Source organism: Zingiber officinale, chromosome 10A (genome assembly GCF_018446385.1).
Source record: "Zingiber officinale cultivar Zhangliang chromosome 10A, Zo_v1.1, whole genome shotgun sequence".
In the NCBI taxonomy this organism is placed as follows: domain Eukaryota; kingdom Viridiplantae; phylum Streptophyta; class Magnoliopsida; order Zingiberales; family Zingiberaceae; genus Zingiber; species Zingiber officinale.
In genome coordinates this window covers 82,280,853-82,287,609 of record NC_056004.1, presented here as the reverse complement: position 1 = coordinate 82,287,609, position 6,757 = coordinate 82,280,853, and positions in this window count along the sequence as shown.

Sequence of the window (6,757 nt, the reverse complement as noted above, 5' to 3'; positions counted from 1 at the left end):
TCCAAACTGCCTCCTTTGCTGCCTCTGATGCAGCAATGTACTCGGCTTCTGTTGTAGAATCAGCTACTGTATCCTGCTTCGAACTCTTCCAGCTGACAGCACCACCATTAATGCAAAATACGAACCCCGACTGTGATATATAGTCATCCTGGTCGGTCTGGAAGCTAGCATCACTGTAACCCTTTACAGCTAGCTCATCATTGCCTCCATATATCAAGAAATATTCTTTAGTCCTTCTTAAGAACTTAAGAATATTCTTGACCACTATCCAGTGACTTTCACCTGGATCTGACTAGTATCTGCTCGTCATGCTCAAAGCATACGAGACATCAGGTCGAGTACATAGCATGGCGTACATGATCGATCCTATGGCTGAGGCATAAGGGATCTGATCCATGCGGTCTCTCTCCTCTCTAGAAGAAGGACCTTGAGTCTTCGAAAGACTCACGCCATGTGACATCGGCAGAAATCCCTTCTTGGAGTTCTGCATGGCAAACTGAAGGAGTACCTTGTCAATGTATGTACTCTGACTTAGGCCAAGCAATCTCTTAGATCTATCTCTATAGATCTGTATCCCTAGAATGCGGGATGCCTCACCTAAGTCCTTCATTGAGAAGCAACTCCCTAGCCAGGTCTTGACAGACTGAAGCATAGGGATGCCCTTCCCAATGAGCAGTATGTCATCCACATACAATATGAGGAAGACAACTATATCCCCTACAACCTTCTTGTAGACACAAGGCTCATCTTCATTCTTGATGAAACCAAACTGTTTGATTACATCATCGAATCGATGATTCCAGCTCCTAGAAGCTTGCTTTAGTCCATAAATGGACCTATGCAGCTTGCATACTCTGCTAGTATGTTGTGGATCTACAAAACCCTCAGGTTGTGTCATGTACACATCCTCGAGCAGGTTTCCATTCAGAAACGCGGTTTTGACATCCATCTGCCAAATCTCGTAATCGTGGTAAGCTGCAATAGCAAGCATAATCCGAATGGACTTAAACATCGCTACTGGAGAAAATGTTTCATCATAGTCAATACCATGAATCTGCTTGAAACCTTTAGCTACCAAGCGACCCTTATAGATAAGTCCATCCATGTCAGTCTTTCTCTTAAAGACCCACTTACACCCAATGGGTTTTACCCCTTCAAGTGGATCAACCAAAGTCCATACTTGGTTGGTGTACATGGATTCCATCTCGGATCTCATGGCCTTTAGCCATTTCTCGGAATCTGGTCTCATCACAGCTTCCTGATAGGTGGTAGGCTCATCCTCTATGAGTGCAACGTCATCATGGTCAGACAAGAGAAATGAGTATCTCTCAGGCTGACGACGTACCCTATCAGATCTGCGAAGAGGTATGTCTACTTGAACTGGTTGTTGTTCCTCAACTCCTTGTGGAACAACATCATCCACAATACTTTGTGGTTCCAGTTCAACTTCCATCGAGGCTTCAGTGTTATTGTTCGCATCTTGAACTTCTTCAAGATCGAACGCGCTCCCACTAGTCTTTCTAGAAACAAAGTCCCTTTCTAGAAAGACTCAGTCTTTGCCACAACTACCTTGTGCTGACTGGGAATATAGAAGTAATATCCCTTAGTTTCCTTGGGATATCCAATAAAGTAGCACTTGTCGGATTTGGGTCCTAACTTGTCTGAGACTTGACGTCTAACGTAAGTCTCACAACCCCAAATCCTCATGAAAGACACCTGGGCATCTCTCCCAGTCCATATCCTATATGGTGTCTTTATCACGGCCTTGGATGGAACTCGGTTGAGTATAAAAGCTGTTGTGTCTAGAGCATAACCCCAAAGGTATGTCGGAAGATCTGTGTGACTCATCATAGATCGCACCATATCTAATAGGGTACGATTCCTCCTTTCGGATACACCATTCCACTGTGGTGTTCTAGGAGGAGTGAGTTGGGATAGAATCCCACACTCAGCTAGGTAGTCACGGAACTCATGGCTAAGGTATTCTCCACCTCGATCTGATAGAAGTATCTTAATACTCTTGCCAAGCTGGTTCTGTACTTCATTCTTGAATTCTTTGAACTTTTCAAAGGATTCTGACTTATGTGTCACCAAGTACACATAACCATATCTACTGAAGTCATCAGTAAACGTGATGAAGTATCTATAACCGCCTCTAGCAGCGACATTGAAAGGGCCACATACATCACTATGTATGAGTCCTAACAAATCAGTCGCTCTTTCGCTGTGCCCACTAAAGGGAGTTTTGGTCATCTTGCCTCGTAGGCATGACTCGCATATCTCATATGATTCTAAATCAAATGAGTCCAGCAAACCATCCTTATGAAGCTGGGATAAGCACTTGTCATTTATATGACCTAAGCGATAGTGCTAGAGATAGGTTTGGTTCAGGTCATTTGACTTGAACCTCTTGGTATTTATGTTATAGATAGGGCTCTCAAGGTCTAGAATATAGAGTCCGTTCATCAGAGGTGCACTACAATAGAACATATCGTTTAAATAGACGGAACAACATTTATTCTTTATTATAAATGAAAATCCTTTCTTGTCCAAACAAGAAACTAAAATTATGTTCTTAGTCAAGGCAGGCACGTAACAACAATCATCTAATTCTAGTACAAGCCCAGAGGGCAGAGATAGATGGTAAGTTCCTACAGCAATAGCAGTAACCCGTGCTCCATTGCCTACTCGTAGGTCTATCTCACCCTTCGTTAATGCCCTGCTATTTCTCAGCGCTTGTACATTAGTACAAATGTGCGAAGAACATCCGGTATCTAATACCCACGATGAAGAAATAGAGAGGTTGACTTCTATAACATGTATACCTGAAGTAGAAATCTTATTTCTCTTCTTCTTAAGATCTTCCATGTATTCTTTGGAGTTCCTCTTCCAGTGCCTTGCTTGTCCTTGATATAGGTGACAAAGATGTTCAACCATATCGTAAGCGCCCATCAACTCATGTTGCTTCTGAAGCTCAAAGTTCATGGTCGCGAGCATAAGACAGGACACATCTAATGCGTCATCTTGATGCTTCTTGTAAGCATCTCGGTCTGCTCGCGTGGCAGTGGCAAGAGGAGCCTCCGGAATGGGCTGCTCCAGAATGTACAGTTTACATTCTTGGATGAGAACTATTCTCAGATTCCTGTACCAGTCCAGGAAATTTGCTCCGTTGAGCTTGTCCTTCTTAAGGACAGAACGCAGAGAGAAGATGTTCGTGTTTGACGTCATGGCAATTATACAACAGAAATAAATGCAGAAATAAGTATCATATTCTTAATCATTTAATTAGGCCTTTAACTAAATGATGCTCCCACTGAATTCTATAATTCATGTGGGACAAGATCCACATCATACTAACCCTTGAGTTAGCTTTGGCTAATACGCCCAAGACTTAGTATGATCGGTAGGTAACGATTACCAATTACATCTCTATGCAACTCTTGTTTATAGGATCAATATTCGCATTTATATTAAAACTCGAGTTAGCTTTGGCTAATACGCCCGAGAGTTAATATATATGTGATTTTGACCTATCTTTCCAACCGTTGGAAGAATGCCTATAGTTGTACTCGATCCAACCGAGTAAACTAGGAATACTCAATCTAATTGAGTTGTACTCACCCATGCGTTGATAGGCGGGACCAAGATTGTCCCTCCGTACCCTACCAAGATAGTATGTGTTGCTCTGCTTTGGCAGATTCAACAACAACATGCGATCGAGGTAGTGGTAGGTACCACGGCATGGTAGGCATTACGAGTTGACACGTTTTAGATCTAATCTAAACGATGATGTGTATCATATACTCGATAGATCTAATCTAACCGAAGAGTGCATCATGTGCACGATTTAGATATAATCTAATCGCTAGGCACTAATTAATTACTTAAACATGCATCATATATACACAAGCAATTAATTAAATTTTGTGATTATGTCATGGCCCTACTACGATCTTCTCAAGCCAATGAGAAGATCGGATGGTCAACCTAAAGTCAATAGCTTCTCAAGTACCTTCCTTTTGACCACCTTGTGTTGCTCGCGCCTTCCTCGTAACTCCGTCTCAAGTGGATCTTCCACCGCTCCAATTTTATACATTACAATTTTAGAAACTCGAGTTACATTCGAGTCTAAATCTAATTTATAACAAGAATAAAATAGAAGGCACGACGCGCAGGTCGCGAATCAAAATACAGCACACACATCACATGACGGCACGCAGGTCGTATTATGAATTACAACACAAATTCAATCACATTGGGTCTTTTTGGGCCATGACTATCACAAAATTAATATATAATTAAAAATTATATATTTTTTCATAATTTTCTGTAATTTAATTTTTTTTAATAATTTTTACAATTTTATGAGTAAATTTTTTCCGGCGATCCCGTTTAGCATTTTCGGGCACAATCGCGGAACGAATCCCCTTGCGGGGCCAGGGGCAGCGCCCCTACCCGCGATCTAACCATCGCGAGGGTTCCTTTGCGATCTAACAGCGCCTAAGCTCGCTGTCCCAAAAAATTTTGTGGCGAAACTTTGCCGTTTTGGAAATTTCTTCTCGGTAGTCGAAGCCTACAAGTGCCGAAACACTTGTGCTTCGCTTCTACGAGAAAAATACCCATAAAAACTCTAAAAACCATAAAATTACAGATTATCACAGAACTGAATTTTTGTCATAAAAACAAAAACTAAACCCGTACAAGCTTCGCACGTGGCTCTGATACCACTGTTGGGTTTTTCGGGCCGCGAAAATCACTTTTTCGCGTCGCGGAAACCCCGAAACCCCTTAGCCATTGGATCCGTGCGAAGGAAAAATTTCGGAAATACGAGTATGAGTTTTAAACTTCGATCTACAGTAGATCTACAAAGGAAAAACATTTTATACCTTCGATGCGTGCCCGTCGCAATCCCGCAAGTCCAAGGTACGCCGGATCTCGAAGTTGTCAACGTAGACAACTCTCTAGTGATATCCACACAAACAAGATGTGTTCTCTAACACTCAAGGATGGAGAAGAGAGCACCCCAAGTGTGCTAGCACTTTCTAGGGCTCTCGGGTAGGATTTAAAAGGAGAAAAGGAGAGAAAGTAAAAGGAATCTCACATACTCCTCTAGGTACCCTCCTTTGTGACCTTCACTTCACCCTTTTCACTTGGAACTCAACTCACTCTCCTTCCTCTTTCTTGAAAACCCACGGAAACAGTAGCAAAGAGAAGGAAGAACCCAAGGAAGAAGATGCATTCAACACCAAAAATCAATGCCACCAAAAATGAAAACCCATTTTCATTATGTGGCCGGCCACACATGAGTAACTCCTCATTTAATGTGGCTGGCCACAATAAATGGAGGAGTGTAACCTCTTGATCTCCCTTGATGATGTGGAGATGATGTGGCAAGGTTAGTCATGACATGTAGGATAGTCAACCTTCATGATGTGGCAATACATCAAGTCAAACTTGATGTTTCAATTTCCATTTGGTCAAGTCAAAATTGACCAATTCTCTTCCTTTGTGAGTTAAAACCAACATTTGGTTCAAGTCAATTTTAATTTAATGAATCTCAATTCATTAATATAAATTGACTCAATGAATCAAATTTAAATTAGACTCATTCAACAATTGAATCTAATTGAGTCTAACTCAATAAGTCTAATTTGAATTAATCCGAATCCAATCCTTGGTGCATCATATTAACCTAATCCAATTGGTTCATCATATGAACCCAATATCCATCCACTTGTTCTTTGTGTGTGACCCAATAGGTTCTTGTAACGTTGGCAATGTTTCTAAACTCCTTTAGAAACATAAACAATGAGCGGCATCTAGCAATACATCATTGCTACCCAAGTTACAAGAAATGTTGAGATCCAGCATCACCTTGTGACTACTAATTGTGACTCCTCACAATATGTGACATTGTCCTTCTATCCTAGACATCTAGATTGATCAATGTGAGGCATAGACCGTGTCATCCTCTAATCAATCTAAATCTTGAACTCCAAGTAGACTCACTCGATCAAATGAGCTCAACATCTCATGTTGACTCATTTGGGCATGGTCATGCACTTCGTGGTCTAACTCTATCAAGAATACCGATGTCGCTCCCGTCATATGAGAGGTATAGATCCCAGCTACATCACTCACATCCCTCTGTATAATTCGTTATATACCCAGTAATCACCTTTATAGTCCACCCAGTTACGGGTGACGTTTAACGAAACTAAAGTACATAACTCCTTATGTAGAGAACCATGGTGACTTCATGTCTAAGGACCAATAGTCATACTAATAGTCACATGAGAAAGTATATGACACTCATATAACGATCCATGATACTTTCTCATGGCGGGTCATTCAGTATACATTCTCTAATGTATACTCATGTGTCAACTTGATATCTCTATATCCATGACTTGTGAGATCAAGTCATCGAGTTGACCTACATGTTAGTCTTATTGCATTAACATTGTCCCTGAATGTTAATACTCGACTAGGAATAATTAAGAGTAGTGTTCTCTATATCATCTCACTATCGGTTCAACTAACCGAATGATATAGGTGAGAACCGCCTACTCAAGGACGTTATTATACTTTGTTTATTTGGCACCAATACAAGTAAGCATAATAACCAAAAACCAAATGCCTTTATTTATATAGAATATGATACAACAAGTCCAAAATACAATCATCAAATGATTGGCTGTAGGGCTCTAGCTAACAGGTCAAAGGGTTGACTGAATACTTAGCACAAGGAAATCCA